This window comes from Heterocephalus glaber, unplaced genomic scaffold (assembly GCF_053883595.1).
Source record: "Heterocephalus glaber isolate CG9 unplaced genomic scaffold, H.glaber_assembly_v1.0 deba00001472, whole genome shotgun sequence".
In the NCBI taxonomy this organism is placed as follows: domain Eukaryota; kingdom Metazoa; phylum Chordata; class Mammalia; order Rodentia; family Bathyergidae; genus Heterocephalus; species Heterocephalus glaber.
Window position 1 is genome coordinate 82,600,058 of NW_028258315.1, and position 25,518 is coordinate 82,625,575.

At 36.4% G+C, this 25,518-nt stretch overlaps 1 pseudogene; it reads left to right on the forward strand.

Annotated features, from left to right (window-relative positions):
- The first annotated feature begins 1,001 nt into the window (after window positions 1-1,001).
- Window positions 1,002-3,106, forward strand: LOC101709242 (60 kDa heat shock protein, mitochondrial pseudogene; annotated as a pseudogene).
- Window positions 3,107-25,518: the final 22,412 nt, after the last annotated feature.

The following is a 25,518-nucleotide window of genomic DNA, read 5'->3' on the forward strand; positions in this document are numbered from 1 at the left end:
GTATCAACCTTTACAAATTAACTTTAAATTTCAAGAATGGAAAACCAAGGCCATGTTCAGTCCTTCCAAGGTATCCATGTGATATCAAGAAGGTTTTGGCAGTGTTTGAGTGTTCTCTATTGTATATTTGATAGGCACCTGAAATAAGTAGTAGGTTTATAAGTGGTGGTGAACCTGTGGCACACATGTCACAGGGAACTGTTTTTATCATTGAAAGTCCTACAAGGTTCACCATCACTGGCCTAGGCTCTATTATTTGGGAATAAGTTAGGTAGTCTTACCTCAGGCAAGTCTCTTCATGTACATTCACACTGGTATCCATGAACATAGGAGGCTGACTCAAATTCAGAACCATTAAGGGATGAATTTAGAATACATGTGCATGCATGGAAGGTCTTTCCCTTCATTGATGAATCTTTGTTACTGTCACCCAAAGGATATGTCTATATGTTCAACACAAAATCCACAGAAACTTTTTTCTTTATCTATTCATCTGTTTTTTCTTTTCTTTAAAATTTGTTTATTTTTCATCTCTGCCAGCTATTCCCCTGCTGAGTGTCTTCCCAAAAGAATTAAAAGACTCATGCCACAGTGATATATGTGCACTCATGTTTATAGTGGCACAGTTTGTAATAGCTAAAGCTTGGAAACAGCCCAAGTGCCCATCAACTGGAAACTGGCTAAAGAAGATGTGTTTTTGTTTTTTTTTTTTAATAAAATGGAGTACTACTCAGCCATAAAGAATGAGAAACTAGAGTCATTTATAGCTAAATGGATGCATATTGAGGCCATACTCTTAAGTGAAATAAATAGGACACACGTGTGTAAATACCAAATAGTTTCTCTGGTGTGAGAAACTGAAAGTGTAAATAAGGATTAAAAGGATTAATAATGAATAATGGATACTTTGAAATAGGAAAAGGTCCAAAGGGGTAGGGGAAATGAGATGGGAAGGAGAAAGGAAAGAAGGGAAAGGAAAAATTACGAGAAAAGGAAAAAAAATGGAACGTGCGGCCTGCAGGTCTGCGGGCCAGCGTGCAGAGTCAAGTGCGGCCTGGCAGGGGGGGCGGTGCGGGCGGCGATCGGGGCCCCGCCGCGGCCCTACGGTTGGAGCAGGAGACGGACAACGGACAGAGGACCGGCCACTGCGTCTCCCGAGTAACCTTGCCCGGGGCGCCCGGAGAGCGGTGCCCCGCAGAGTAGCTGCGGACCCTGTGATGACGCCCGGGTGCTCCCGGCCACCCTCCCCTGCTTGTTTCCCTGGGGCACTTCTGGGGAACCTGTGCTCCAGGACGTTTCCGGGGTGACAGCTAACCCAGGCGGGCGGAGGAGCTGCGTGTGCCTGCTGAGGGTGGCTGCCTCCGCCTGGCCTGCGCTGAAATGCTCCGGCTACCAGGCAAGGCCAGTGTCCTGGGGGCTGGCCCCGCAGCAGCTCACTCGAGCTTATGCCAAGGACGTGAAACTCGGTGCGGACGCCCGCGCCCTTATGCTTCAGGGTGTAGACCTCCTGGCCAACCCCGTCTTCGCCGTTACAATGGGGCCAAAGGGAAGAATGGTGATCATTGAACAGAGTTGAGGAAATCCCAAAGTAACAAAAGATGGTGTGACTGTTGCAAAGTCAATTGATTTACAAGACAAATACAAAAATATTGGGGCTAAACTTGTTCAAGATGTTGCCAACAACACAAATGAAGAGGCAGGAGATGGTACCACCACTGCGACTGTCCTAGCACGCTCCATTGCCAAGGAAGGCTGCGAGAAGATTAGCAAAGGCATGAACCCCGTGGAAATCAGGAGAGGTGTGTTGTTAGCTGTTGACGCTGTGATTGCTGAACTTAAGAAACAGTCTAAACCTGTGACAATTCCCAAAGAAATTGCTCAGGTTGCTACAATTTCTGCAAATGGAGACAAGGAAATTGGCAACATCATATCTGATGCCATGAAGAAGGTCGGAAGGAAGGGCGTCATCACAGTGAAGGATGGAAAAACCTTGAATGATGAATTGGAAATTATTGAAGGCATGAAGTTTGATCGAGGTTATATTTCTCCATACTTTATTGATACATCAAAAGGCCAGAAGTGTGAATTCCAGGATGCCTATATTCTACTGAGTGAGAAGATTTCTAGTGTCCAGTCTATTGTACCTGCTCTTGAAATTGCCAATGCTCACCGGAAGCCCTTGGTCATAATTGCTGAGGATGTTGATGGAGAAGCTCTCAGTACCCTGGTTTTGAACAAGCTAAAGGTTGGTCTTCAGGTTGTCGCAGTCAAAGCTCCAGGGTTCGGTGACAATAGGAAGAATCAGCTGAAAGACATGGCTGTTGCGACTAGTGGTGCAGTCTTTGGAGAAGAGGGGTTAACACGAAATCTTGAAGATGTTCAGGCCCATGACGTAGGAAAAGTTGGAGGAGTCATTGTGACCAAAGATGATGCCATGCTTTTGAAAGGCAAAGGTGGCAAAGCACAAATTGAAAAAGGTATTCAAGAAATCACTGAGCAATTAGAAATCACAACCAGTGAATATGAGAAGGAGAAACTGAGTGAGTGACTGGCAAAGCTTTCAGATGGAGTGGCTGTGCTGAAGGTTGGTGGGACAAGTGATGTTGAGGTGAATGAGAAGAAAGACAGGGTCACAGATGCCCTCAATGCTACGAGGGCAGCTGTGGAAGAAGGCATTGTGCTGGGGGGTGGCTGTGCCCTGCTTCAGTACATTCCCGCCCTCGACGCCTTAACTCCTGCTAATGAAGATCAAAAAATTGGTATAGAAATTATTAAAAGAACACTGAAGATTCCTGCGATGACCATTGCTAAGAAAACAGGTGTGGAAGGATCTTTGACAGTTGAAAAAATCCTGCAGAGCTCCTCTGAGGTTGGCTATGATGCTATGCTCAGAGACTTTGTGAATATGGTAGAGAAAGGCATCATTGATCCAACAAAGGTTGTAAGAACTGCTTTGCTGGACGCTGCGGGGATGGCCTTTCTGTTAACTATGGAAGAAGTCGTGGTCACAGAAATCCCTAAGGAGGAGACGGACCCGGCCATGGGCACCATGGGCTGGATGGGTGTCAGGATGGGCGGTGGCATGTTTTAGCCTAGAGTAGCACGTGGCCCTTGCTGATGAACTGTGACAGGAAGCTCCATTCAGGGTCCTCCCCAGTAACTGGAGTATTCAGATGAAGGAAATGAAGAGAAGGCTGGCTGATGTAAGGAAATCACACACCAATCATTGCTGGTTTCAGTTACAATATATAATGGTTTACTGCTCTCATTGTCCATGCCTACAGATAATTTATTTTGTATTTTTGAATACGAAAGCATTTGTACATTCCTGAAACTGGGTGCCAGAGCTGCGTACCAGTGTACTGCTTTCAACTTAATCACAGAGGCACTTCTGCTACTATTCTGTTACAGTCAGGATTCTAGTGCTTGCCATCACAGATGAAAAGTTCAGAGCAGCCTTTCTGTGGAGAAGAATAATTGTGTACAAAGTAGAGAAAATCAATTATGTGACAAAGTTTGTGTAATAAAAATCTGTTTAAAGTTTAAAAAAAAAAGAAAAGGAAAAAAAAATGGAAACGAAGTCTGTGTAAATAGGGAAGTGTGGAGGGGGTGAAGGGCGCACAGGGAATGGGGAAAAAATAAGAACCAAGATACATCATGTACAGGTACAAGCACCCAATGATAAATGTAAATGTATTGTATATGTAAAATGTACCAATAAAAGAATTTAAGCAAAAATAATTGTTTATTAGTTCATGTTTGCAATACACAATGACCATTTTATCAGGGGGGATTTCTACATGTACATTACATCTCTTAATTCTTTCTTTTAAAATTTCTTTTTCTTCCCTCCCTACAACCCTTCTTCCCTACCCCATTTACAAAAGCTCTATTTCTATTTTTTGTTTTAATTCTTTTTTCTTTAAAACCTTTTTGCTTTCCTTCCCTTCTCCCCTCCCCATGTCTTGTCCCTCTTCCTATTTGAAAAAGTTCTTCCTACTTCTTTTTTTTTTTTTTTTTACATTTTTTAATTCTACTTCTTGATATCTTTAATATCCTTTGACTTGTTCCTTATTTATAATTTGGGTTTCTCACACAAGAGGAACAATGCAATATTTAAGCTTGTGTGTCTGATTATTTTACTTTAAATTATGGTCTCAAGGTGCACCCATCTTACCTAAAAATGTCTCAAGCTTATCCTTCTTTATGGCAGAGTAGTACTCCATCATGTATAAATACCACATTTTCTTTATCCATTTATCTGTTGATGGGCATATGGGCTGTTTCCAAGATTTAGCCATTATAAATTCTGTTGTTATAAACATGGGATGCATGTATCACTGTGGTATGATGACTTTAACTCTTTTGGGTAGATACTGAGAAGGCCAATGGCTAGGTCAAATGGAATTTCTACTTTAATTTTTTGAGGAATTTCCATACTGTTTTGCATAGTGCTTGCACCAATTTACACTCCCAGCAACAATGAAGAAGGGCTTCTTATTACCCCCCGCCCCACCAGCATTTGTTAATGTTTGATCTTTTTGATGATAGCCACTCTTTCTGGCATGAAATGGAAATTCAATGTTCTTTTAATTTGCATTTCTGTAGTGGTCAGAGATGATGAAAATTTTTTTCATGTACTTATTGACCATTTGTATTTCCTCATCTGAGAAGTGTCTATTCATTTCAGAGCCCTATTTTTGGATTGGTCTTTTAAATTTTGGGGGAGGATAATATTTTAACTTCTTTATATATTCTAGATATTGCTCCTCTGTCTGAAGAGTAGCTGGTAAAAAAATTTTTCCCATTGTGTAGGTTGTCTTTTCATTTGGTTAGTGGTTTCCCTTGTGGTGAAGAAGCTTTTTAATTTAATGTAATCTCACCTGGTGATTCTTTGTAATATTTCCTGTGTAGCCAGACAAAAGGCACCACAGAAACTATGCAAACATGTGGAAATTGAATAATACCTTCTTCTTCTTTTTTTTTTTTTTTTTGGTACCGGGGGTTGGTACTGCTTGCTAGGCAGGTGGCGAAACCACTGAGCTAAATCTCTGGCCCAAGTAATATGTTCTTGAATAATCAATGGAGTCACAGATAAAATTAAAGAAGACATTAGTTGCTACAATCAAATAATGATGCCAATACCATATACCAGAACCTATAGGATGCAATGAAAGTAGCCCTAAGAGGGAAGTTTATATTTGTGAATTCCCACATCATAAAAACAGAGTAAGCTCAAATAAATGACCTAGTGATGAACCTCAAGTTTCTAGAAAAGCAAGAACCATTCAAACCCAAAGCTAGTACAAGGAAGGAAATTATAAAGATCAGAGCAGAAATTAATGCAATTGAGATTAAATAAACATTCCTAGGGCAGAGAAGCTCAGCTGGTCCCAGCACCTGGAAGGAAGCTCCCCTGACTCCATCCCAGGCTCCTAGGGCAGAGAAGCTCAGCCAGTCCCAGCACCCAGAAGGAAGCTCCCCATCTCCATCCCAGGTTCCTAGGGCAGAGAAGGTGAGCCAGTGCCAGCACCCGGAAGGAAGCTCCCTGCCTTCATCTCAGGCTACTAGGGCAGAGAAGCTGAGCCAATCCCAGAACCCAGAAGGAAGCTGCCCCGCTGCCATCCCAAGCTCCTAGGGCAGAGAAGGTGAGCCACGTGGGCACCAGAAGCACCCCCCCCACGTGGAAATGAGAAGACACATAAACAAGCCTCAAAAACTGACTTCCAGATCACCTACAGCAACCCCAAAGGGAAACGAGATGGAACATTCAAACACCTGGACTCTCTGAACTGGCAACAAAAGAGGATCTGGGAAAAATGAAATCAGAAATAATTACTCAGATAACAGCAAAGATTTTGTTCATGGTGCAAGACATGATTAATAAATCTAGAGAGGACACAGATAAAAAAAAATAGAGGATCTGAGGAACATGATGGAATCCCAAGAAGGAAACAAATGGAATCCATAAAACAGATACAAACAGATTTCCAAGAGATTAAAACTCCATCGAAAGTCTGCACAGCAGAATGAACCAATGTGAGGATAGAATTTCACATATAGAAGATAAGATTGCAATTAGTGAGGAGGAAAAGAAAAATTGCTTTGAAATTGTAAGGGAACATGAGAAATCAATCCAGCAGCTGCTAGACAATGCAAAGAAGAATAACATAAGACTGATTGGAGTCAATGAAGAAACAGGAGAGAGTGCAGATGACATTAAAAATCTCTTCACAGAAGTGATGGCAGAAAACTTCCCAAGGAGGGGAAAAGAACTTGACATACAGATAAGTGAGGCATATAGGACTCCAGCTAGCCTTATTAAAAAAAAAAAATCTACACATAGGCATATAATAGTTAGGATTCCAGAAATCCAATAGAAGAACAAAATTCTACAAGCAGTGAGAGAAAAGAAACAAATCACATACAAGGGAAAGCCCATCAGAATCACAGCAGATTTCTCAATGCAAACCCTCAAGGCAAGAAGAGCTTGGAGTGATGTATTTCAAGCCCTAAAGGAAAACAGCCTCCAACCCAGATTGATGCACCCTGAAAAACTATCTTTCAAAATTGATGGAGAAATAAGATACTTTTATGATAAAGAGCACCTCAGGAACTTCATGAATACCAAACCAGCACTCCAAAAAATTTTAGACAATACCCTAGGAAAAGACAATGAGGATCACAACCCCAGGAAACCCAGCAGAATGAATCCACTGGGCATGACAAATTAAAAACAAAGGGGGAGAATCCAACAAAAAGAAAAAGTCATAACAAGGCTTTTAAAACTTTGAACTTCATCTCCCTAATGAGTGTATAATTCAATCTTATTGTTGTACTGATTAGTATTTTTCTGATTCTAGAGTTGCACACCTTTCCTTATGCTGTGCTGGCTATTTATCATCTTCTTATGTCTACATTTTAATTGGGTTGTCTATTAATGAGCTCTAAGAATTCTTTATATACTCTGGTTATAGGTTATATGCATTGTAAATATGGTCTGTTTAAGGACTACTTTTCATGTTAATGATGTCATTTAAAGTTCTAAATTTTGATGGAATCTCATTTATCAATTTTTTTCTTTTATACATCATGTTTTTTGTATCCTAGGTAGTTCTTGCCTTCCCTGAATTCATAAATATTTTCCCTTATAATTTCTTCTTAAAGTTTTATAGTTTTAGGCTTCCTTATTTAGGTTCATAGATCCCTTCAAGTTATTTTCATGTATGGAAAAAGGTTGAGGTGAATTTTTTATATACGAATACCAGGTGTCTTAGTGCCGTTTTCTAAAAATACTATCTCTTCCTCGGCTCTTGAATTGAGTTTATATTCTATAAAATGCTAATGTTAAATAATCTTTCAAAACTCAGTGGCCCATATATGTGTGGTTCTATTTCTAGATTCTCTGTTTTATTCAAATGATCTATATGTCTTTCCTTACACCAACACTGCCTTGATTACGGTAGCTTTAGAAGAAGTCTTAAAATTAGGTACTAAACATCTTCCAACACTGTTTTTGTTTTTAACTTTTCTAGGTCCTTTGTACTCCTACATAACTTTTAAATTTCAATATCCAATTCTTCATTTATAGCAAGTATACACAGACCTGAATTTTTTTATATACCTTGTGTTTTCTAATCCTGCTAAATTCAAATACAAGTTCTAGGGGCTCCTAGAGATTTCTTAGTATTTTCTCTGTAGATGATCATTTCATCTACATATAAAGATTTTGTTTCTGCCATGCCAATCCTATCCTAGTTGTGTCATTTTATTGCCAGACTATTTTGGTGGGGACTAGGTTTCAAAGTTTAATGGACAGATAAAGAGTAAGCATATTTGCCCTTGTTCCCCACCTTAAGGAGAAAGCATAGTATCTTCTCCATTCATATGAGACGTTCTCGCTGAAAGTATGGAGTACATGTCTTTAATCTGTTGAGAAGTTTCTGTTCTACTTCTAGTCTCCTGATAGCTTTTACCATGAACAGCTGTAGAATTTAGTCCAATACTTTTTCTCGAACTAGTGACAGGATCATATGGCTTTTTCCTGTCCTCTGTTAAAATGATGACTTTTGGGGGTAGATCTTCCAACGCTGAACCAACACTGCCATCTCTATAACAAAACCACTTTCTACATCCTGCCAGATCTGACTTCTAATAGTTTGTTTTGTTAAGCAAATGTCTATCTATATTCATACTTTTTTCTTCTCTTATCTTTATCCAGTTTTAGGATTAGCACAATGTTGAGTTCCTAAAATGAGGGGAGAAGTGTTCCTTCTTTTTTCTGCTTTAATTATTTGATATAATTTATCAGTTAAAATGTTTATGAGCCTGCTGTTGTCATATAGGTAGGTTTTCAAGCTAGGAATATGCTTTCTTTAATAGGTGCTATTCAAATTTTATATTTCCTCCAGAGTTAGTTTCATTAATTTGTCTTCTAAGTTACTTCTTAGAAGTCGTCAAATTTATTTCAAAAAAGATTTTTGTAATAGGCTTTCTATATCCTTTTAAATTCTGTAAAATCTGTGGTAATGTCTCCTAGATCTTAATATTGTAATTTAAAAAATGCATAACTGATTTTGTGTAACAGGAGGAAAAGGTCTAAAAGAGCAGGGGAATTGTGAGTGTTAGGGGAAAGGAAACAAGGGAAAGGAAAAAATATGAGAAGAGAAAAAAATGGAAACAAGGTCTTTGCAAATAGGGAAGGGTGGATGGGGTGAAGGGAGGGCAAAGGAAGGGGGAAAAAAAATAAGAACCAAGAGACTCATGTAATGGTACAAGATCCCAATGATGAATGTAACTGTATTTTATACCTAAAACGTACCAAAAAAGTTAATGGGGAAAAAAAAGAGATTAAATAAACAATACAAAGAAAGAATCAATGAATTGAAGAGTTGGTTCTTTGAAAGTTTAAAAATAGATAAACTCTTAGCCAATCTTATCAAAGTAAGGAAAGAAAAGACCCAAAGCCATGGAATTAGAAATAAAAAGGGCAAAACCACAATGGGTTCTGTAGAAATCCAGAAGATCTTTGGTACCTATCTTGAGAACCTGTACTCTAGAAGTGAAAATTTAGAAGAAATAAATTCCTAGATACATATGAATTAAGAAGATATAAATATCCTGAATAATCCAATATTGGTCAATGAAATTGAAGAAGTAATAAAAAAACCTACCAACTTAAAAAAGGTCCTGACGATTTACTGCTAAATTCTACAAGGACTTTAGAGCAGATCTAATGCTAATACTCCTCAAATTCTTTATGAAATCAAAAGGGAAGCAGTACTCCCTAAGTCATTCTGGGGAGCAAACACTACCTTGGTACCAAATCCATAGAAATTTTGATGGCTTACAACAAAGATGACATCTCTGGCATTAAAAGTTTTATATCTCTTGATGTTACAGACAATCTCATCAGGCTGGCAGGAGTTCTGAACTTACTCTAGATGCATTTATCACAGTATTTTTTTTCATAGCTTTGCCATTGTTCCAGAGACAGTGGATACTGGCCAAGATCCTGCACATCATTTTCTGCTTTGCATTTCTAGTTTGTATGAGCCATTTCCATCCTGTTTGAACAAGTAATTTATCTCATTTTAATAATATAATTCTGATGGATTTGGATTCCCAGAAAGCACAGGATAAAGTTTTGTCTCAGTTTGGGTTTCAAAATTCACCCTCCCAGTCATCTTTGCAGCCTCTGTATTGGATTGCATCTTCAGGGTTCTCTGAATCCTGAAATTGTTGGCCTCTTTATTTCCTTGTCTTTGAATATTTATCCCCTTTCTTCCTTCTACTACCTCTGTCAAATTAAAGTTTCTCTAAGTTGTATGATAAGTATATGAAATATTTAGTTCACATAGAAGCTTGAGGGAAAAATGATAAAACAAATGTCACTTTTACTCAATAACATGACAGTCAGTTTGGTATATACGGAAAATAATTGTGGAAGATAATTGCATTACAACCTTTCAGATATTATGTACTGTCATGTTCTGATCTCTCAGGCCTTATTCTTTCCACTGCATTGTTATTCTTTATCCCTATCTCTCTGTTTTCCTAGCTGTCTGAGCAATGAGAGTCATATTGAAGGTAAAGAGTAAAGAAAAGAAATGCTAAAAAGGAGACAATCTGTCTGAATGTCAGTGACCATTTTCTACCACTGGAGACGCAGCCATTCTGACTGAATTTGACACTCCAGACTTTGTGTGGCCTCTAGCTGATGGAATTGGGTCTGCCAATCTTTCTATACAGTAGAGGAGGAGCCTTGTAACTAAAACTCTGATTTTCCCAGGTTCCAATTATCTGCTCTGTCTTAAAGCTGTGGAAACTGGGTAAATAGAATAATATCTTGTATATAATAATGGTGAAGGCCAACATACTCATGAATTCAGGCCACTGAGAAGTATTTTAATATTAAATTAAATTTGATGGCAAGATTCAAATTTGATAGAATATACTCTGTAATGTGGTTTGTAAAACATTTGTAGATTTGGCTTAAAGCATAACTGGTATTCTTATACGTATCATATCAATTTATTTAATCAGGAGTGTTTTAATGATAAGGGGCCTAAAGTTAATGTGATCACAGGAAATAATGGGAATCCATGAGTGTGCTGAAAACTGCATTTTCCAGGAAAAGCAATCTTGTGTCCACCCACTTATTCACTGGTTACTATACAGTCATTTGTTTGCACAATCACTAAAACTTCAGTGATTTTACATAGTGGGGCCTAATATGATGAAACTTCAGAATACAGGTAGAAGAGAAAGTAAGTAGGAGCTAGAGGTATAACTCAGTGGTAGAGACCACACTTAGCGTGAACAAGGCCTTGGTTCAATACTTAGAAGCAGGTAAAGGAACTACTTGAAAGAACCCATTCCAAAACAAAAGTACAAAAGTAAAACAGAAAGGATGAGTATTTTGAGGATTTCTATTATTATTACTTTTAACTGATAGTAGCGCTTCCTACAGATCAATAGACTTTTTCCATGGATGCAGAGTATTACATGTTGGCTTGATCATTAAAATCCTTACATACTTGTCACTGGTGGTCATTTTTAGCATTCCTTCTAAATGTTTAGAAGTAGAAGTGATGTCATTATGTTTGCCATTACTTCCTTTTAATTTGATTGAGGTTAACAGAGAATTGTTCTTTCTGACAATAATCCTCAATGGACGATGTCTAAAATGATGCTGAGTTTAGAAAAACAAAAATAGGCCTTCTCTTCTAATTTCTCCAGGAAAAGCATAAGAAATAATTTAATTTGCAAAGAAAGTAAGTCTTTACTGGCCTAATAAAAACATCAAAGGATATTTAAAATTATAGTAGGAGTTTCCATACAGTCCACAGTGAAAGAACAGAATAAGAGTCATCGGCAGTGACTTATCTGATCTGCTATACTTTGGACCTGAAATGTTCCCCAAAAGGCCTGGCTGGATAGCCGTCCGCTATAGAAATACACATGCTCATAGGCTCATATGCCATAGGCTTAAGTCTTCAATATCTATTGGGAAGTAATGGAACCTTGAAGAGACGGAGTCCAGTGGGAGGAAGTTAGGTTTGGAGGTGCAGCCTTCAAGTGGATGTAGGGCCCAGGCCCCTCCTATTCCCCTCTTTGAATCCAAGCTGCCATAAGGTGAGCAATTTACTCCATTGTGCACGTCCCACCATGAAGTATCATCTTACCATAGGCCCAAAAGCAATGGGCCAGCTGGCCATGGACTAAAACTTCCAAAACTCTGACCCCAAATAAACCTTTTCTCTTTTAAATCAACTTATTTCAGGGATTTTTTTTAGAGTAAAGGAAAACTGATGAACACAAGTCCCTAATTTGTTGCTACATGACTAAAACACAAATATGAAAAGGTTGTTGCTAACTTATGCCGAAACGCCTTGCTTGGTCTTTCTAATCTGATGTCCCTCTCTGATGTGGGTGGAATTATGTCTTCCCACAGGACCTTGAGATCCTAACCTCTTGTATCTGTCAAGGTGATTTTACTTAGAAATAGGGTCTTTGCTGATGATCAAAGTAAGATGTTATTAAAGTGGACTCTGGTCCCATATGACTAGTTTCCAAATAAAGGGAAGTTTGGGTGTAGAGACAGACATACACACAGGAAGAAGAGCAGGTGAAGATGACGGAAGAGATGGGGTTATGTATCTGCAAGACAAGAAAGCCAAAAATTTCAAGTAATCCACCAAAGACTAGGGGAGAGACAGGAAATGGATTCCCCCTCACAGCTCTTGGAAGGAAACAACCATGTGCACACCCAGTCTGGCTTCTAGCCTCCAGAACTGTGTGAAAATACTTTCTGTTTAGGCTCCCTAGCTTTTTGAATTTTGTTATAGCAGCACCACCAAACTAATACAATCCCAAGCCCAATAGTGTTTGCCAGCATTGTTCAACCTTGAGAGGATGCCTGTCCTTTAGTGATATGGCCACTGGGTCAAATGTAATGGAATTAAAGAAAAAAAAAACCCATAGTGATGTATAAAAGAAATATACAAGAAAAGAAAAGTGACTTTTTTATTTTCCCACCTTTTTTTCTTTTCTCACTTGTAGTACTTATGACTGGGAACAAATAATTGACTTTTTCACTTCATCATATTTCTTGAGATTATTTTTCTTAGATACCAAGGCTTAAAATAGGTTCTATGAAGGTGATACATAATGGTTTTAGTAAATTAGAGTTGTTTTCAGTGATAAAGGAGAATTTGAGTTATGAAAGAAAAAAATAGAATTCTGTTGTTCACCTGTTCACATAGGATCTGAAAACATTATTCAGCAGAAATATCCTACAGAAGTCAGACTAGGGCAGTACAATGTGGTGGGACAGAAAAAATTAACTGAAATAGGGGAAGGAATATGAAAGATATCAGATCAGATATGAGAAATAGAAACTCCTGAAGGAAAAGACAGATTTAAACAAAACATAACCATAAATGTCATTTGTGAGAAAGAATTGGAGATATTAGAAAGTGACTGAAGAAGGAGACAGCAGTGTCTCCCTTTCTTCCAGGTAAACAGAACAAACAAAAATACACAACAGATGTTCTCTGGCTATTTCATATCTTTCACAGTATAAAGGATAATTCTCAGAAGAATGAAAATCTGGATAGCTCCCTGTACACTCAAAAGGTAGTAGAGTAATATTTTAAATAGTCTTTTAAAAAGGATATGCAGGAATGGCATGCACAGCTAAAATGAGATTACTATGTGAAGTATAGTCCATGATAGTTCAGAAAATTTCTCTTCCAAAATATTTGCCTTTAATGCCTGTAGAATGAAGTATTTTTAAAGTTTTTAATAATTGAATACAAAGAATCTTAAAAAGGTTGAATTACCAAAGAAAAAACATATAGATAATATTGGAATCAATTACAAAATTTAGAATTGAGTAAATAATGCCATGAATTAGATTAGAAAAGAAAAGTGGCATAATTGGGAGTAAGGGAAGAAAGAAAACATTTGCCTTTTCTAACTCTTGTATACTTAAGTTACAAAAGGAAAACAACTCAATCATGCATAAAAAATAGGATGAAAAAACGTACTTCTCTAAAAAAGCATAAAACAGAGACAACAAATAATGTAAATATTTTATATTTATGTATGAAATACACATAATCTTAAATTCTAGATTTTTAAATTTAAGTCTCAGTGATTTGTTTCATTTAAGATTTGCCCCCACACAAACCAAATAGGTGTAATAGGCAGCAAAAATATGAGAAAGAATGATAAGGAAAGATACCATAAGAGAAGAGGATCATCACAATATGATAAATGAGTATAAAAAATATATAATACTAATAATTTCATTTGCACAAAATAAAAATAGCAAAAACTGTGTGGAATGTGTAGAAAAGTTAGATGATTCTAACTTTCGTTCATGTAGTATAGATCTAAGAAAATTAAATATATGGGAAAAAACAATAGTTCATTAAACGTAGTAAAAGATATGATACACATCTCATTTGGAAACAGCAAACTTCCAAAAATATATCTTCTATAGAGACAATGTGATTTTAGTTCCCTAACCTGATAAAATATCACAGTGCAAGAATTAAATGGGAGAAAAACTCTCTAGTGAAAACGCATGAGAAAGTGACATGAAAAGTTTTTCATGAATAGATGTATAAATACACACATCGATATACATATACATTTGCACACATGCATACAAATCAATTGAGTTCTAAAACAAAAAACATAGATATCTTTCAGTCATGGTGAAAACATAAATTTGATTATTTTTGTGTCATCTTGATCTGGTAAGCATTTAAAGATTTTTGAAAATGAATTTGTAAAGTGGTGCAATAAGGCATAAAATTCATACTACCAAAAGTGGTTATTATTAAGCTAACTTCTAAACTTTAAAACATAAGTAAGAATCTTTGAAATGTAAATGAAAACTTTCCAACTTATTTAAAGGATTTGAATAAAGAGAAATCAGTAATTCGTGGATGAATCTGTCCTCTCTCTTTTTTTATAACTTTATTATCATGCACTAAACACACACATATACAAAAATTAAAATTATTCAAAGAAAAACAATGCAAGGGAAAAAATTACAATAATATTCCAATATAATAGAACTCAACCAAAGCAAAACTGAAAAGTACTTAAACTTTTTTCCATATAATTTAAAAAAACTTCCCAAGCATTAACAAGACATCAAAGGATGTGATTTGTTTTAAAAAGATTTTCAAAACTAATATTGAAGAAATAGTGGTCTGCAAAAAATTCTAGTTAGTAGACTCCACATAGGCCACAATTTTTTTAAATTTAAATTTCAATACAGTCATGTGACATGTGATGGAAATATTACCTGAGAAATACGTCATTAGGCAATTTCATCAGTGTGTATCGCAAAGTACCACACAGAGTGCCAACTTCTAAGTGCAAACTGAGAAGGTATACGTCAATCATCTGTGATGGCCCCTTGATATTATCCAAATCTGTACTCTTTTTATATATGTATTTCTTTGTTTTTGTTTTTTGTACCAGGGACTGAACCTGGGACCTTGTGCTTGCAAGGCAGGCAGTGGAACCACTGAGCTAAATCCTTGGCTATATATGTATTTTTAAAACTCTGTAAAGTATAAAAGTACAGGAAAAACGTGGAGAAGAAAGATTAACATACATAAACACAAAGCTAACATTTGTAAATGGATGAAGTAAGACATTCCTTCAAGAACAAAATAATGATGATGTCCACTGTCACCTTTTCTGTTTACTAGTGTAATTCATACTAAAGGACAGAAAAAAGGAATGAAAAATCTGCCCCAGACTGGGGAAAACTGATTGCCTTTTATGGATAAACAAATTGTGTCTATCAACAGAATGAAAAGCAAGAAAAAGGAGTAAGCTATCCAGCCAAGTCTCTATCAAATGAAAAAATCTTAACTGAATATTGCAAAATTAAGGAAACCAATCTGAAAAGGATACATGCTGTATAATTCAATTTATCACAGTTTGGGAAAGAGAAAACTCTAGAGGCGATGAAAAATCAGTGGTTGCCAGAATTTTGAGAGGGCTGGAGAGAGAAAGGAATAGGTGGAATACAGGGGATTTTTAGGGCAGTGAAATAATTTTTTATGATAATATAATGGTAGATACATGATAGTATGCATTTGTCAAAATCTGTAGAACATTATCACACAGAGTGAAACTTAATGTATACTATGGGCTATTTAATAATACTGTATCAATATTGTTCCAGTAGTTGTACTGTTTACCTCAATAATGTTTACCTCAAGATGTTAACAAAAGGGGAAAGTGTGTGTGGTGATGGTGGGAAGGAAAGGACTTATGAGGATTCTCCGTCCTTTTTTTTTTTTTTGGTACCAGGGATCGAACTCGGGTCCTTGCACTTGAGAGGCAGGCGACAGAACCACTGAGCTAAATCCCCGGCCCTCTCTGTGCTTTTCATAAACTTAAATCTTCTTTAACAAGTAAGATCCACTAATTAAACACAAACAAGGGATAACAACTGTAGGAAAAGAATAATTAAAATACAATACTTGTAAATAAATATTTCTAAAATTTTCCATTTAGTTTTGTACAGTGTATAGCAGTCTCCTATATGGTATTATAATTTTCCCCATACCAAAGTTTTTATCTTCAATTACATTTATTTTTTAAAAAATTTATTACTTTATATGTTTTTTTTTTGGTTTGGCACTGGCCAAATAGTTGAGTATTATTATTATATTTGGCTCAGTTTTTTCGAATGTTTGAGGGAAATTGGTCAGTTTTGTATAGCAACTCAATGCACTGTATTAGTTGTAAAATCTACAAATTTTTCTTATTTCTAAGTTGACAAAAATTGTATATACTTATTGTGTACAACATGTTTTGAAATATGTATACATTGTGGTGTTTAAAAAATTAATTTTAATCGACAAAATTATAGTATTTATCATATAGAATATGTTGCTTTGAAATATATTTATGTTGTGGTATTCAAATTTTGAAATGCACATTTGACAATATTTCTATTAAAAATGTAAAAGATGCTTTAAGAATTCTATAACAACTTCTAAATCACTTGAAAAATGAAGAGGTGAAAAAAAAAATCAAGACAGATATTAAATAATCGATAATGCAAAATAGGAAGAAAAGATCCAAAGGGGTAGGGGTAGTGGGAGGGGCAGGGGAAAGGAAAGAAGGTAAAGGAAAAATGATGAGAAATGGAAAAAATGGAAATAAAGTCTTTGTAAATAGGGAGGGGTGGAGGGTGTGAAGGGAGGCCTAGGAATGGGGAAAAAATAAGAACCAAGATGCATTATGCAAAAGTACAATTCCCAATGAGAAATGTAAGTGTGTTGTATACCTACAATGTAGCAATAAAAGAATTTAATTAAAAAAAAGAAGAGAAACAGGAGATAAATACCTATCAAGTATTAAAACCTTTAATAAAGCAGTGATATTTAAGACATTTTGTTATTGGTAGAAAAATAAAAATATAAAATAATGGATAGCAACAAATATGTGTAAACAAACCTCACCCATTTCAGTAAATTCACTTAGTGAATTGGTAGGGAAAGGAGAAATTATAAAGTAGGTCACATTGGAATAATTGGTTAGCATCTTGATATACATAAATCACTTTGTACTCTTCATGAAAATATATTTGAGTGAGTTCAGTAATTAGCATTTGGGTGGAGGCAGGCAGGGAAGTGCGCACTAAGAAATCTGTCTTCAAAAGCACATTGCGCACTAAACTAAGATTGAAGTGGATTAAAGATCTAAATATTCAGACAGAAACATTAAATGTGCTGGAAAATAAGTTAGGTAGAACTCTTGAAGACATTGGCATAGGAAACGACTTCATGAACAAAACCTCAACAGCACAGGAACTAGCACAAAGAATCAACAACAGGGATCTCATCTTATTAAAAAGCTTCTGCACTGCAAGAGAAACCACCAACAGAGCTAAGAGACAAACTACAATGTAGGAAAAAATTTTCAGCAACTGTACCTTAGACAAAGGACTACTATGTAGAATATATAAAGAATTAAAAAAATCAGATCCCTCAAATTCAAAGACCCAATTCAAAAATGGGCATCTGAAATGAACAGACATTTCTCAGTTGAAGAATTAAAAGCAGCAAATAAATACATGAAAAAATGTTCAACATCTCTGATTATTCAAGAGATGCAGATGAAAACAACACTGAGATTCCACCTCACCCCAGAAAGAATGACTGCTATCAAGAAATCATCCAACAACAAATGCTGGCAGGGTGTGGGGAGAAAGGAACCCTTCTCCAGTGTTGGTGGGAGTGCATACTGGTGCAACCACAGTGGAAATCAGTATGGAGATACCTCAAAGAACTAGGACTAGAGCTCTCATTCGACCCAGCTATCCCTCTGGTGGGTATCTTCCCCAAAGAATTAAAAGAATCATACCACAGTGATATACATGCACCCATGTTTATAGCGGCACAGTTTGTAATAGCTAAAGCTTGGAAACAGCCCAAGTGCCCATCAACTGGAGACTGGATAAAGAAGATGTGTTTTTTTTTTATAAAATGGAGTACTACTCAACCATAAAGAATGAGAAACTAGAGACATTTATAGCTAAATGGATGCATATTGAGGCCATCCTCTAAGGCGAAATAAATAGGACACACGTGTGTAAATACTGAATAGTTTCTCTAGTGTGAGAAACAAAGTGTAATTAAGAATTGAAATGACTAAAATGAATAATTGATAACCTGAAATACAAAGAAAAGGTTCAAAGGGGTAGGGGTGGCAGGAGGGGAAGGAGAGAGATCAGAGTTACAGGCTGGAATCTAGAAATAATCTATATATAGATTGTGTCTAAAATTACAGGAAGAGATGTAGATAGAGTCTAGGCTGGAGCTCATCAGTGGGTTGGGAAGGGTCACTGAGATCAAAGGAGAGAAGGGTGTGTTTCCAGAAGAAGCACATATAACTATGTATAGTACACAGTATTCAACAGTGTGATAAATGACTGTTACTGTTTTATGTACTAATCATAACATGGTGTGCTTTTCATCCTTTAGAGCACAATCCTACTTATATAAAAGAGTTTACTGTAAAACAGTGTGCTGCTATGCCAGTGGTAGCCTCATGTATTTCGTGTTTAACTGCGTATTTGGATATTATCAAGGGGCCATCACAGATGACTTACATATACATTTTCAGTTTGCACTTAGAAGTTGGCACTCTGTGTGGTATTTTGTGATACACATGAATGAAATTGCCTAATAACATATTTCTCAGATTATATTTCCATCACATGTCATATGACTGTATTGAAATTCAAATTAAGAAAAAAATTTTGGCTTATGTGGAGTCTACTAGCTAATTAGAATTTTTTCTCCAGACCACTATTTGTTCAATATGACCACTATTTGTTCAATATTAGTTTTGAAAATCTTTTTTAAAAAATGACATCCTCTGATGTCTTGTTAATGCTTGACATGTTTTTTTAAAATTATATGGAAAAATGTTTAAGTACTTTTCAGTTTTGTTTTGGTTGAGTTCTACTATATTTGAATATTATTATAGTTATTTTCCCTTGCATTGTTTTTCTTTGAATAATTTTAATTTTTGTATATGTGTGTGTTTGATAATAAAGTTATACATTTTAAAATTAATTTTTAAAAAAGCTCATTGCATCTTCTGGATGAATAAAAAGGAGTAGCTTTACTGCTGTGAGAATGGGGATTATAATTTATCTTTCTGCTCATGTGCTGGAGGGAAATGAAATGCCAAGAAACATCAAACTAGTTTAAATATAAAATATCAAATTGTAGATGTATTGGCAGAAAATAGTTTAATCTATGGAGGGATGATAACTTCTTCAATATCGAAGCAATATTAGGAAAAATGAAAATGTGTTAATATATACAAGTTAAACATATCCTTATGATGAAAAATGGTAAAAAATATTGCAATCACAACATATTTACATCTGATATGACACAATTTAATATCTATAAAATATTAAGGATGCACTCAAGGTTATGAGAAAAATATCAAGACTACAAAAGATAAGCGGCAAGTGACAGAAGCTGACACTTCAAAAGACGAAATACACTTGCAAAACAATAATAAAATACTAAAGAGAACAACATTAAACAGCAAATTAAAAAATTGGTAACACTTTGTGATGATAAAGTTAAGATGGATCTCATATGTGTATTTTAAATGGGAAAAGCTCACTTAGAAGTAAAGCAACAGGGTTGGCAATACATATTCCCTGCATATTAACAGTATGTTGACTTCTCTGAGAGTTTAATTTCTGAAAAATAAATTTTCAAGTGGACAATAAATATGTCAATATATTTTATCCAGCTGAAAAAGGGGGTTATAGCTTCATATGTAGTCTATACCAGCACACATCAAGCTGCAACAGAGCAGATGGTATGGGTAAACAGAGAGCATAGAAAGTGGTGGTTTACATTTGGAAGTTTTGCATTTTCATATCTCTGGATGTTTGCACAAATTATTTTGTTTCTTTGAAAATAGAGATAAAGATTGCCTTCTGAGAGTGACTTCTCAGTAAATCCCAGAATTGGATGCATCTTATTGATGGTTGGAATGGTCCCTGAGCATCTCAGGTTAAATCTTAAATCTGCCTGCACTTGTGAGGATATGTCTTTGTGTCTTAACACTCTTTTTCCTCATTATTCTACTGGCCTAAATTAAAATCACTGGAGGATAAATCCTTCCATTCACTGACAAGGAATTCACCTGTCTGCTAAACTGTAAAGCCATTGGTGGAAACAAGGTTTCCAGCTAGAAGGTGAACAGAACGAAGTCTTCACTCCCTGAATTACCACAGATTTAAATTACAGGTAGAAGCTAATCAAGAAGTTTTCCTTTCTCACATAGACCTGTATAGGCTACTCTGTATGGTTAGAAAGTAATTGAGCTATCTGTTCAAGCTCTCGAGGCTGCAGAAGCTTCCCATCTGGCAAGTATCATTAATTTTTAATCCTGAAAATTTGTAAAGATATTTCTCATACAATTGGAAGTGGCATCTTTTAAGTCACTTTTGAAAAGGTCTTTGTTTCATGTGAGAATACTCTGGCACATCTCACTTGTTAAAAACTTAGAAGACTAGCGCTCTATTTTGACTGGCTACAGCATCAGTTGGGAAAGACTTCACCTGAGCAACATCTCCTGCATGACATTTTCTCACTTATTTGATAGTGGAGGGAGAGGTATTTCTAAAGCAATTAGCTGGAGACTTTAGAAAATGAGTATAACTGACTTTAATGGGTTTCGACATAACTGTAAGCTCTAGAGGATAGCCACGCCTCAACCTTCATACATTTTATAATTCTACTGCCCTTCTCTTTCATGAAATAAAGTGATACAAACTGACTTTGGAACTATAGGTTGCTTCTTCATATTCCTAATACAATCTTGGTGACTTTTTTGCTATCAAAATCTTTTCAAGATATTAATAATAAATATTTTCAACAAACATATATCTATCTTCATAGAGTGATGATAATGCTCATGCATTATAAACAATGAAGACTCTCATATAATGGATAAATTTGATGAAACAATTTTACATGCCAATAGAATATTACAGTGTTGCCACATACAAAATATGTTCTTACACACAGTGCTTGTAAGCACTTAGTTGTTCACACTTGTACAGCAATTTTCTAGAAGTAGAAATCTCCATCAAACTATATATGGATACATTTTAGAATTTGACAGATGTTGCAAAATTGCCTTTTAAGAAGGTAATATCAACTTAACATACCTCCAACAGATGTTTACTAGTCATGTGAATCATTTATCCTTGTATTTTGGCAATTTTTCCATGGGATAATTGGTCTTTTAAATTTAATTTTTACATATTAAGGAAATTAGCACTTTTTTCTTGATTACATATATTCTCCAGACTGATTTTGTTTATAGTATAAAAGTTTTTCTAGACAAAAATTTTTATTTTCATACTTTCAGATTTACCATTTTTTTCTTTATGGTTTAATTTCTTTTAAAGGTTCTAGATCTCAGAAAGGAATTCTGTACTCAAAGCTTCTATCAATATGTGGGTGTTCCTCTGATTCTTTTATTATTTCATGTTTTTAAATACTTAAATTTTTTAATTCTTCTGGTATTCATCTTAGTATATAGAACTCAGCTTATATATTTATTTTTAAAATTTATATATTAATTGGTACATTTTAGGTATACAATACATTTACATTTATCATTGGTTGTTTGTACCTCAACATGATGTATCTTAGTTCTTATTTTTTTCCCCAATCAGCTTATATATTTAGTAGTGGTTGTTTTACTATTACTCATTGCCCATGGATACCATCGATATGAAATATCAGCTTTTGTTATCTCTTCTGTCATCAAGCTCTTAGCTATAGTGCATTTCTAGTACCAAGTTGCTTTAATTACTATAATGTTCCTTCCTAACTAGTAGGGCTCATTCCCATTCATTATTGATAATATGTGGGCATATAGTGGAGAAGTAAGGATTTGGTGAAAATTTATGGGAGTTTTATAGTTTGTTAACCTGTAAATCCTGGTGCCGCTTATATTTTAAGTTGGGCTGGTGTTGGTCACAAACCCCTATCTTTTGTGATGACACACTTCAGACATGTTTCTTCATGTTTTTCTTACAACATTGTCAGTGTATTCTTCCTTCTGGAAAAAGTAATTCTCTGACAAATTGGGACTGCTATTAACTATGAAACCTAAGCCCTCTAAGGTGGGACACAAGTATAAAAGGTTAGTGCCAAAAGGAGCTGTGCTTTGAGCACTCATTTGAGCATCAAGACTTTTCTTACAAAGGAGGGAGCACAGGGGAAAGCCTGCACTCTTGTTGTGTCAAGATATAAAAATAGCACCCCTATTATAAGGTTTTACTGAATGAGAGCGACACTGATTTCTTGGGTCAGTATGTGAAACATCTGGACATATCCGTGGTAACAAGAATCTCAAGAAAGCTTAAAAACAAATTAAGTTGTAGAAGTGACTCTCAAAACCATTTAGGTATCTTGTCACATTTTGCTGACATCTTAACAATTTTTCAAGGGCAAATCTGAAGGCAGGTATTTCCTGAAGCACTTTCTGATCCCTTTGCTCAGGCATCATCTTTCCTCACTCTGTTTTCCCACCTCAGGTAGCTAATCTGCTGCATTCTCATCTTTTCTACTTCACCTTCTAGCAGTTGTTTCCTCCTTTTGATTATAAATGATTTAAACTAGGTTCTGCCTAGGACCTTGCTCATTACACTTAAATCATGTCCTGAAGGAATGGAATTAAAAATCTTTGAAGTTTGGGATTTTATCAAAAACTATTGGATTCATTTCCCATGAATGCTGTAATAAATTGTGACCTTACACAAGAGAGTCCTGTCATTGCTATAGTTCTGGAAGTCAGATACCCAAAAATCCGTATTACTGGGCCAAAATCAAGCTGGGTTGCATTCTTTCCAGAGGCTCTAGGGAAGATATTTTTCCCTTAGCTCTTTCACCCTCTGGTGGCTGCCAGCATTCCTTGGCTTGTGGCTGTATCACTCCAATCTTTATCTCTGTCTCACTTTGCCTTCTCTTTAGGTAATCTTCCTTTTGTCTTTCTAATGTAGGTACTTGTACTACATTTCAGATCTTACCTGGGTGTTTTAGGATAAGATTTTTCTTTTTTGGTACCAGGGATCAAACTCAGGACCTTGTGCTTGCCAGGTAGGCACCAGCAACACTGAGCTAAATCCCTGGCCCACAAGGGGTTGCAGGCTGACTGGGGGCTGCTTGCTCCTGCTTGCTCCACCAGCCACCAGGATGTGGTGAGGAGGACTCCCCAGGCAGGCCCACAAGCTGGTGGCTGGGCCAGGCTGGCGCCTCCAACAGCACTCCCCCCACCCGGCCTCTGGCTTTTTGGCTGTGCAGCTACTTGGTTACACATTTCAGAGGCACAGGGGGACAAAAACCATTGTCCTGAGCTCCAGAAGTGAACAAAAGAGAGAGTGCCTGTCTCAGGCTCCCTGATGAAAACAAGCCCACTGGAAAAGTGAAGGGAATCTCTGCAATAAAGGCACACCAGACCACTGTAATTGGTAAGTTGGAGGGATCATCAGCTCCCATTAGAAACTGGACTTTCTTCAGGGGAAAAGCAGCTGAAACCTGCAGTAGAAACCTGTGGAGTGCAACCCTGCAGGAGGACCGGTAGCTCAACTTGGGACTTGCAACCAGAAACCTGCCTGAATCTTAGGGGTCTGGGACTAGCTTACTGAGACTCATTGACTTATAACTGCACACTGCTGCCCACGTTGTCTATTGTGACAGCAGAGACACACCTTGAAGGAGGGCCTTTATTTTTTAAAGGTTATAGATTAATAACTACCACAAATTGTCATTCTTTAAGAGGTATTTGATGCTATGGTGTTGCTGATTGTATGACTTGGGCTAAGGTGTTGTGATTGATCTAAACAGTTTTCCTACCTGGTATAATGAAAATGAGATGGCCTCAGAGTCATTAGAGACTGAAAACCTAAAGACCAGCTATATTTGGAAGACACCTCTGAGAAACAATCATTCCATAAGGGCTTTAAATAGATCAACAAAGATACTTACAATACACAACTTCATAATATCAACCCAGGAACTAAACCAGGGACAGTACCAAAAACAAAAACGAGAAGGCATTTAAGCAAATCACAAACCCAGACTTCCATCCCACAAAAGGCAATTTCTGAGGGAAATGAGGTGCAAAAGTCTGATAATCAACCACCTGGACACCCTGAACTGATAGCACAGGAAATAACAAAACAGATGAATGAGGCTCTAGAAAAATTCAAAGCAGAAATAATCTCCCAGATAACTACAGAGATGGTGAGCAGAGTGAAAGACATGATTAGAGGCTCTAGAACAGAAACTGATTAAAAAAACAGATGAGCTCAGAAACATGCTGGAAGCCAGTAATGCCCAGCACAAGAAAGAAATGGAAACCACGATTGTCCAACATAAGAAAGAAATGGAATCCATGAAACAGATTCAAACAGATATTCAGGAGATTAAAAACTCCACTGAAAGCATGCAGAGCAGATTAAGGGAATCTGAAGATAGAATATCAGATATAGAGGACAGAATTGCAGTTAAGGACCATGAAAACAGAGATCTCTTAAAAAATAATAAGGGACCATGAGAAATCAATTCAACAGCTGCTAGATGATGCAAAGAAGAATAACATAAGACTGATAAGAGTCCACAAAAAAACAGGAGAAAGTACAATTGACATAAAAAAACTGTTCACAGAAGTAATAGTAAACTTCCCAGACAGAGGTGGAGAATTGGACATACAGATAAGTGAGGCGTATAGAACTCCACCTAGCCATGATCAAAAAAAATCTACACCTAGATATATAATAGTCAAGATCCCAGAAACCCAACAGAAGAACAAAATCCTACAGGCAATTAGAGAAAAGAAACAAATCACCTATAAAGGAAAGCCTATCAGAATCATGGCAGACTTCTCAACACAAACACTCAATTCAAGGAGAGCCTGGAGTGAAGTATTTCAAGCCCTAAAAGGAAATAACTTCAAACCTAGACTGTTGTATCCTGTAAAATTATCTTTCAAAATCAATGGGGAAATTAGATACTTCCATGACAAAGAACACCTGAGAAATTTCATGAACACCAAACCAGCACTCCAAACAATTCTAAGCAATATCCTAGAAAAGGCAATGAAGGTCACAACTCCATGAGGCTCAAGAGAGGGAAGTCAGCAGACAAGGTAAGAAACTAAAGGGAAAGGGGGAAAAAGAAATAAGAGCCAACAACAGTAAAACATCATGACAAGGATGAATCAATATCTCTGAATTATAACTATCAATGTTAATGGCCTCAATTCACCAATCAAAAGAAGTAGACTGACAGAATGGATTAAGAAGCAAAATCCAGCAATCTGCTCTATACAAGAAACACATGTAATTCAAAAAGAAATTCATAGACTGAAAGTAAAAGGATGGAAAACAGTTCTCCACATGACAGGAACCCAGAA